General features: G+C 41.5%; 1 protein-coding gene across 4 annotated transcripts in view; it reads left to right on the forward strand.

The window, feature by feature from the left end:
• Window positions 1–6,617, forward strand: part of ATP11C (ATPase phospholipid transporting 11C) — a 123,243-nt gene extending 116,626 nt beyond the window's left edge. For 2 of the 4 annotated variants that reach the window (XR_006274016.1, XR_006274017.1), the window contains exons 29-30: window positions 2,547–3,684; window positions 3,922–6,617. The gene's annotated coding sequence lies outside the window, so the exon portion shown is untranslated. Of the gene's footprint in view, window positions 1–2,546; window positions 3,685–3,921 lie in introns of those variants that run through there. The other 2 variants (XM_038415504.2, XM_038415503.2) reach the window with 2 other exon arrangements.
• Window positions 6,618–6,982: the final 365 nt, after the last annotated feature.

The raw sequence follows: 6,982 nt of genomic DNA on the forward strand, positions 1-6,982 counted from the left end.
GGTTTGTTTTTTTTGTAAGTGCATGCTTTTCTGTCAGAATTAGAGAAAGAAATGTTAATGTATGTGAACAGAATTGAATCTAAACATGTACTGTATTTGATTATATGTACAGCACACTTGTGTGTGTGTGTGTGTGTGTGTGTGTGTAGACATATAATTACTATAGTACATGTTTGGCTTTTTAATTATCATGTTTTAGAATCACACTATGCCTTTAGCTGTAGAAATAGATAAAAGTGCCAAATTTCATTCACACTTAGAAATGTCACATAGCCGGGCAGTGCCAGGTGCCAGCACAAAGCTGCAGCCTTGCTACAAATGTCTTCTTGTTCCTCCTAAGGTATTTGTATATAAATTTGCAAGTAAGGGAGCCATTGAGGCAAATAGATTCCAGGTTAAAAAGCCTACTTTTACTGGTCTTTGTTAGTAAATATTTGTGCTAGTCTGGATGTCCATACTCCCAAGTATTAACCCTGCTGCTCCTTAGTGTAATTATTCTGTACTGAAACAAGGATTGCTGTTCTCAATACCAGCTCGGACACTTACTTTGAGGAAGGAGGGGGTCTTGTCCCGAATGAAAGATTGCTTACCTATAAGTCTATCAATGGGCTAAAAATGGAGGGTGCCGCCCTTTATAAATGCCCTTATTAACAGAGCCCTAAGAATAAAAATGTCACTTCCATTTAACTCCATGATTGTTCTACACCAGTGGCTCTCAAACTTTTTTACTGGTGACCTCTTTCACATACCAAGCCTCTGAGTGCAACCCCCCATATAAATTAAAAACACTTTTACATATATTTAACCATTATAAATGCTGGAGGCAAAGCATGATTTGGGGTGGAGGTTGACAGGTCACGACCCCACATGTAGTAACCTTGCTACTGACCCCCAGTTTGAGAACCCTTGTTCTACAACCTCCTGTACTTAGGGATGCTGCATGCTGTTGTTTTCAAGCAGTCGGATTCATTTGGCTCGGTTGCTGTCTTTAATTTTTTCCCTATTTTGATAGACCACGCAGCCTGGTCAGTGTACAGATTAAATAAATAGACCTGCAAATGGCTCACCTCCTCTGACAGAGCTGTAGGCTGCTCTGGGGTGGGGTTTTCACATGTACTAGGCCCGGAGGTCTGCTGATCTCATTGCTAGTCAGCTGGAATCCCATTGCACCCCTGAGTGTTCTCTGAACTGCAGTGGTGAGTGGGGCAAAGTCACACTGTGTTTGGCTGAATTTTGCAGGAAATGTGTCACCAGTTGGGGAAGTTCTCTGCCACCCCGATTTTTGTTTTAGAGATGGCTAGGTTTTTAAATGTTATCATGGTTTTGAGGCACAGAAAAACGCATTTATTTCCACCCCAAAAATTCTTAGTGAAAACAGGCTGTTTCCACATTTTCAGCAATCCATGAAAAACATTTGATATTTGAGGGCATCATTGTTCCAAATAATTTGCCCATCTTTGTGTGGACAACCTGAGGCATACAGCCTCTGCAGAAGGTCTGCGCTCCCCACTCACCTGGGGGCAGTGCAGGAGCACCAAAGCAGTGATGGCAACCCTGATATTGCAGTAGCCCCTATCCCATCAGAGCACCAGTGTGTTGCAGACACCTAGCAGCCAAAGGATGGCTTGATCATTTGAGCCTCACATTTTGCATTGTTGGTTGCTCTAAGAATCCTGCTAACAAGATGTCGGCTACTTGAAAGCCCAGTTTCCAATCCCAGCAGATTGTGGTTGTTAAATTGTGTTCCACACTGCTTACTTTGGGGGAAATCTTATGGAAGAGGGGTGTTACATGCATGTCAAATATTTATGCCTGTAGCCAGCTTCAGCCATCTGATTACTCAGATCTGACTGAGGATCTTCCCACAGAGCAATTACCCACTTCTTCAGTAGTTAAATGCTGCAATAATTTTTCCATCTGGGAAGCATATATTTCCAGGTCACATACACTAGCCAGTGAGTTTTTCACGCCTTATTCTACACCTCTTGATGGATATCAATCTCTTTCATCTCCTATTCGACTGGAGCTATGCATTCTATGCAAGTGTGTGCATAGAATGATTGAATAAATGTAATGTTAGACCAGAAGCAGCAAGGAAAAAAATCAACTTTAAAAAAGGGAGGTAATTCCTCCTAGTCTACAAGTGCTATTAGTTGGGAAAGATCCCATCCTTCCTATATTACAGGAATTTCTCTTGGTAAATATTTGCCTGCATTAACATCAGATCAGATGTGATCAGTTCCCTTCACAAAGCAGTGTGGTGCCAGGTGCAGTTGGACTGAATTAATATGAGAATCCCAGGGGAGAGCAAGTCAGAAGTTAATCCTTGACCTAATATAGCGTTTTGAAAACCATGCAAATTCATTTGTCACCCTACTCTCTCCCCTTCACTGTGAATGCAGTTTGGCATTTTATCACTGTCTTTTTATCATCATTCCTGTTATTCTCCTAGCAAATTCTAATACTTGGCTGTCTAGAATAACACAACTATGATTTTTGGAATGTAAAGATTAAAGTAAACCTTCTTTTCCCTTCTAATTTCACAGACTGTACCCTTTAATCTGCCTATGCTATTGTCCTACAAACCTATGGAGAATGGTTACATTTCTGAAACGAAGATCGAAGATGCAGTTACTAACTTGACACAACAATACCATCTCAGGGTACCTCAAATGCAACAACTTTAAACACTGCTCCTTGTCGTGCCACAGGACAAGCCGTGTGTTTGAACTCACAGTTCTCCTTTAAAATAACACATGTATTGTAAGCAGCTGCGGCCCTCATTTTTTCAAAGTCTGAAAATGGAAAAGTCTGGGACATAAGAAGGCCATGGAATCGGGAGTGGAGAAAAGGATGTCTAGAATTCCATAAAAATGGAACAATAGTAACTTTAGAGACACATGGATGCTCCTTATGCCCACTGAAAAGAAGGAGGTTCCTCCATTACAGATTCATCCAATAGCAGTGAATGGCCACTAAAGTCTTATTCTTTTGCCTGACCAAAGAAGTAGCACAGCCTTTCTGCTTAATCACAGTCTTATCCAACTCCCATGGAAGACATTGGAAAGGCTCCCATCATGGAAGTTGGGTTGGACCCGAAATTAGAACCGTGTTCTGTCGTCTCGCACAGCTCCCATGGCTGCTAGTGAGAGCTGTGCACCAGCTGCTGAAGCCAGGAAGTGATTGTTAGAAAAGTTCAGCTTTCAAATCCACGCAGCAGAACTACTTGAAAATATTGACGGACTGAGCTGTTGATGGCGTGAAATGTCCAGTGGCGAACAGCAGGGTTAGAGCTGTTAAATGTTCTCTGTTTATTAAAATGCAGAAGTGTGTGTCAGCCTGAACATTTCTGAGGAGCTGATCAAAATATTTGAAGAGTTTTCATGTGGCAAGACTTCTTTTCCACGTTACCAGATTTGTTTCTGGAACAGGAGGAAGACATAATAACTAACTCTCTCCCCTTCTGTATTAAAAATACACAGAATTCCTTTATTACTCATAAAAAAAAATAGTCTTAGTCAGGAAAGAATCTTAAATAAAAGTTGTGTTGTGGCAGGTTTTCAGCCCAAGCTTAACTGGGCCTCTGTAGTTATGCTCACACTTCTGTGAATGTAATTGCAGTTGTTTCGACACCTTAAAGACCCGAATGGTAGTCACAACCAGGCCCTTAAGTGACCCATTGACATTGATTAAAAACAAAAGGAGTACTTGTGGCACCTTAGAGACTAACAAATTTATTTGAGCATAAGCTTTCGTGAGCTACAACTCACTTCATCGGATGCATTTCGATGCATCCGATGAAGTGAGCTGTATCTCACGAAAGCTTATGCTCAAATAAATTTGTTAGTCTCTAAGGTGCCACAAGTACTCCTTTTCTTTTTGTGAATACAGACTAACACGGCTGCTACTCTGAAAATTGACATTGATTGTGCTTGCAAATAATACCAGATAAATCTGCAACCTTCATTATCTGCATCAACAAAAAGGGAGGTCAGTTTAAAAATAAGTGAATAAATGCATCTGGTTCTCTGAGTAACATTTTACTAGGTTCTAAAATCAGCAGATTTTTTAAAAAAATTGCAGGTTAAGATGTTGATTTAATGCCATGTGTGCACAGCATAAAGGTAAATTGCTGGGCAACCAACTTCTGTTTGTTTTTTATTATGCAGGAAAACAATACTACTTTGATTATAAAAAGTCCCGAGTGAGCACACTGAGTGAGATTAAGTGCAATTGGCATTTTATTTTTTGAATGATATTTTTCCACCAGGTTGACTTCCCCATCATCCTGTATGGCCCAGGTTTCCCTGTGCCATATAAAGCGGGAAAAAAAGACTTGGGGTAAAAATTTTCAAAGTATGTAAGTCCCATTTTCTTGGGCTCCCAAGTCTTATTGCAAGTCAATGGGACTTAGGCTCCCAAGTCACTTGGGCACTTTTGACAATTTTACCTTTAGGCTTTGCTTTGCTCATGCACAAAGAGACTAGAAATTAGGGCTGGACAGAAAATTCCCATCACCATGAAATATCGATGAACAACAGAAAAGAATTTTGCAAAAAATAATTGTCCATTCCCTCCCTTCAGAAACTTTGGAAACTCTAAACCTGTAAAGGAGTTGGCACTACTGTTATCAGAAAGCTACGCACCTGATTGTATGCCTGGTAATAGACTTGGTTTTTAAAAACACTGACCGGATGTTGAGTCTCTTGGCCTCTCTTCTGCTGCCTCTGAAGTAGTCGGGATGTTTTCTTAGGAGAAGCTGGATTGGGTTCTCTTCCCCCCACCCCCAGTAATTGCAGGCAAACCCTCATATATATCTAAGCAGTCACACAAAGCCTGCCATTCATGGAAAGCAAGGGGAAAGAGCAGAAACTGCATGCGAGAGGCTTTTGCCACCCCTGCAGGTCATGAGTGCTCTATGCTACTCAACATGGGGTGGGGGGAAATGTGAGCAGGCCTCGTGGGTTGGACAACCAACCCCACAGCTCCTAAGACCTAACATGGACAGGGGAGTGCTCAGCCCCATTCACGGCAAAAGTGGCCATGGCTCAGCCCCTCCTTGCTGAGGACAGGGGCGGGATTGCATTCCCCTTCATAGTCCCTATAACCAAGGCTCTTTTTCCTTTGGCTCGTCGCACGGGACTAGAATGGAGCCTTAGTTCTTGTCTGGTCACCAGTGTTGATGACTAACAGGTTGTGCCTACACGTTCGAGCACGAGGGGCACATCCGCCCGATACACTGACAATACAGTCTGTTCGCCAACTCTGAGCTTTCTGCTTTAACGCACAGTTCTGTTTGTTGGTATGTTTACATAATCTTCAAAATGTGGGCACTGAAAGGCAGACTTCCAATGATCTGAGACCATTCCAAGTCCGACGTGGACCGCCTCCCTCCTGGTTTGTTTCATGTAGCATTCTGCATTGTTGGGATCCAATTCTGCTCTGGCTGACGCCAGCTGAATTTTTCCTTTTGGCTTCAGCGAGAGCAGGATTGCGGCTTGTTCTCAGGAGCACTGAAAGAGGGGGAAGGGGGGAATAACTATCCTGCATTTTAAGAATAAGCTTGATTGGAACCAAATTTTTCTCTTTCCATCTCCAAATAATTAATACTGGTGTAGAGTGAACCATTTACTATAGACGTACATCTGAAACCAAAACTGATGTGAGGATCCACAAGGATGGGCTGGAATTAACACCAGACCCCTGGAAGACCAGCTGTAGAGTGTTGGAAATGCAGGTTGGCTATCTTGAGCAAGAGCCGTAGCTAGTGTATTGGTGTAGGTCCACAGACTCCAGCAGAGCTATGCTGATGTACACCAGCTAAATGTATGACCCTCCGGATTCAAAACTAGCAAACTCCACATCTATTGCTTCTTGGGGACCTGTGGTATAAAAGAGAACAGAATTAATTCTGGAATTAGGGAGGTCCTGCAGCTGAGGTCCTGCCAAAGATTAAATAGCTCAGAATGGCAATAATTTGACAGTAACACAGTAATACCGAGATTGTTGTTCATATAAAACAATACAAGTTGTATTGTTATGGCACATTTCAGTAATGAGCTAAAAGGTCAGTAGCAGCTTATAGGTGGAAAATCTTGAAGGAAACTGGTTAGTGTGTCTAACAATCCCTGCAGATTAATCACACTGATTAGTGACACAGAAAGTTAAGAAAAGTAACTAGACTTGCTCGAAGCACTAGTGAACATTTTCATAAACTAATCTTTGTATGAGGATAGTATAAATTGTCAGGAATTACATACAAATTAAAATGCAAATTTGCATACCTACCTACCAGTGGAAGATACAATTAATATCACTGTTGTGCCCCTCATCCAACTTCTCAGCTATGGATTTTTTTTTTAAATATGGTAGCATATAAAAAGGTGTAAATTGTACACAGTTGAAGAGAAGAAACATTTTTCAGCTTCTTTTTTAAAAAAAAGGGACTGCAAACTTACTTTCCCCCCCTCCCCACTTAAAATGCAATTTTATACATGTGTTGCTTTATATAACAGATATTGAATGTGAATGTTACCTTTTATGAATGCAACTTGCCCTTTTTCATTACAGAAACTTCTGTTTGAAGTAATCAATAAACTTTGGTATGTTGTTCTGATGAATATTTTTGCCTCATCTGTCTCCTGGGATGCTCCTAACCCTTATTTGCAGGAACGAGTAAATGGTTTATCATAGAAGCAAAAGACGCAGTTCTTAATGGAGGAGGTAAATGGGAGAGGTGTGGTCTGTGACACATTATACACAGTGCTTCATTCCTCACATAGGGCCTGATCCAACCCCCTTGGGAGTCAGTGGAAAGACTCCCACTATCTTCAGTGGGTACTGGATTGGGTCGACAGAGCCATACGTAATTCTCCATGGGCAACTCCCACTGCTGCCAACAAGAATGATACACAAGGGAAGATTATGGTAGCCTCTACCTTACTGTACTTTTGTCAATCCACTAAATAATAATTCTACTGAT

This window comes from Dermochelys coriacea, chromosome 9 (assembly GCF_009764565.3).
Source record: "Dermochelys coriacea isolate rDerCor1 chromosome 9, rDerCor1.pri.v4, whole genome shotgun sequence".
NCBI classification, from domain to species: Eukaryota; Metazoa; Chordata; order Testudines; family Dermochelyidae; genus Dermochelys; species Dermochelys coriacea.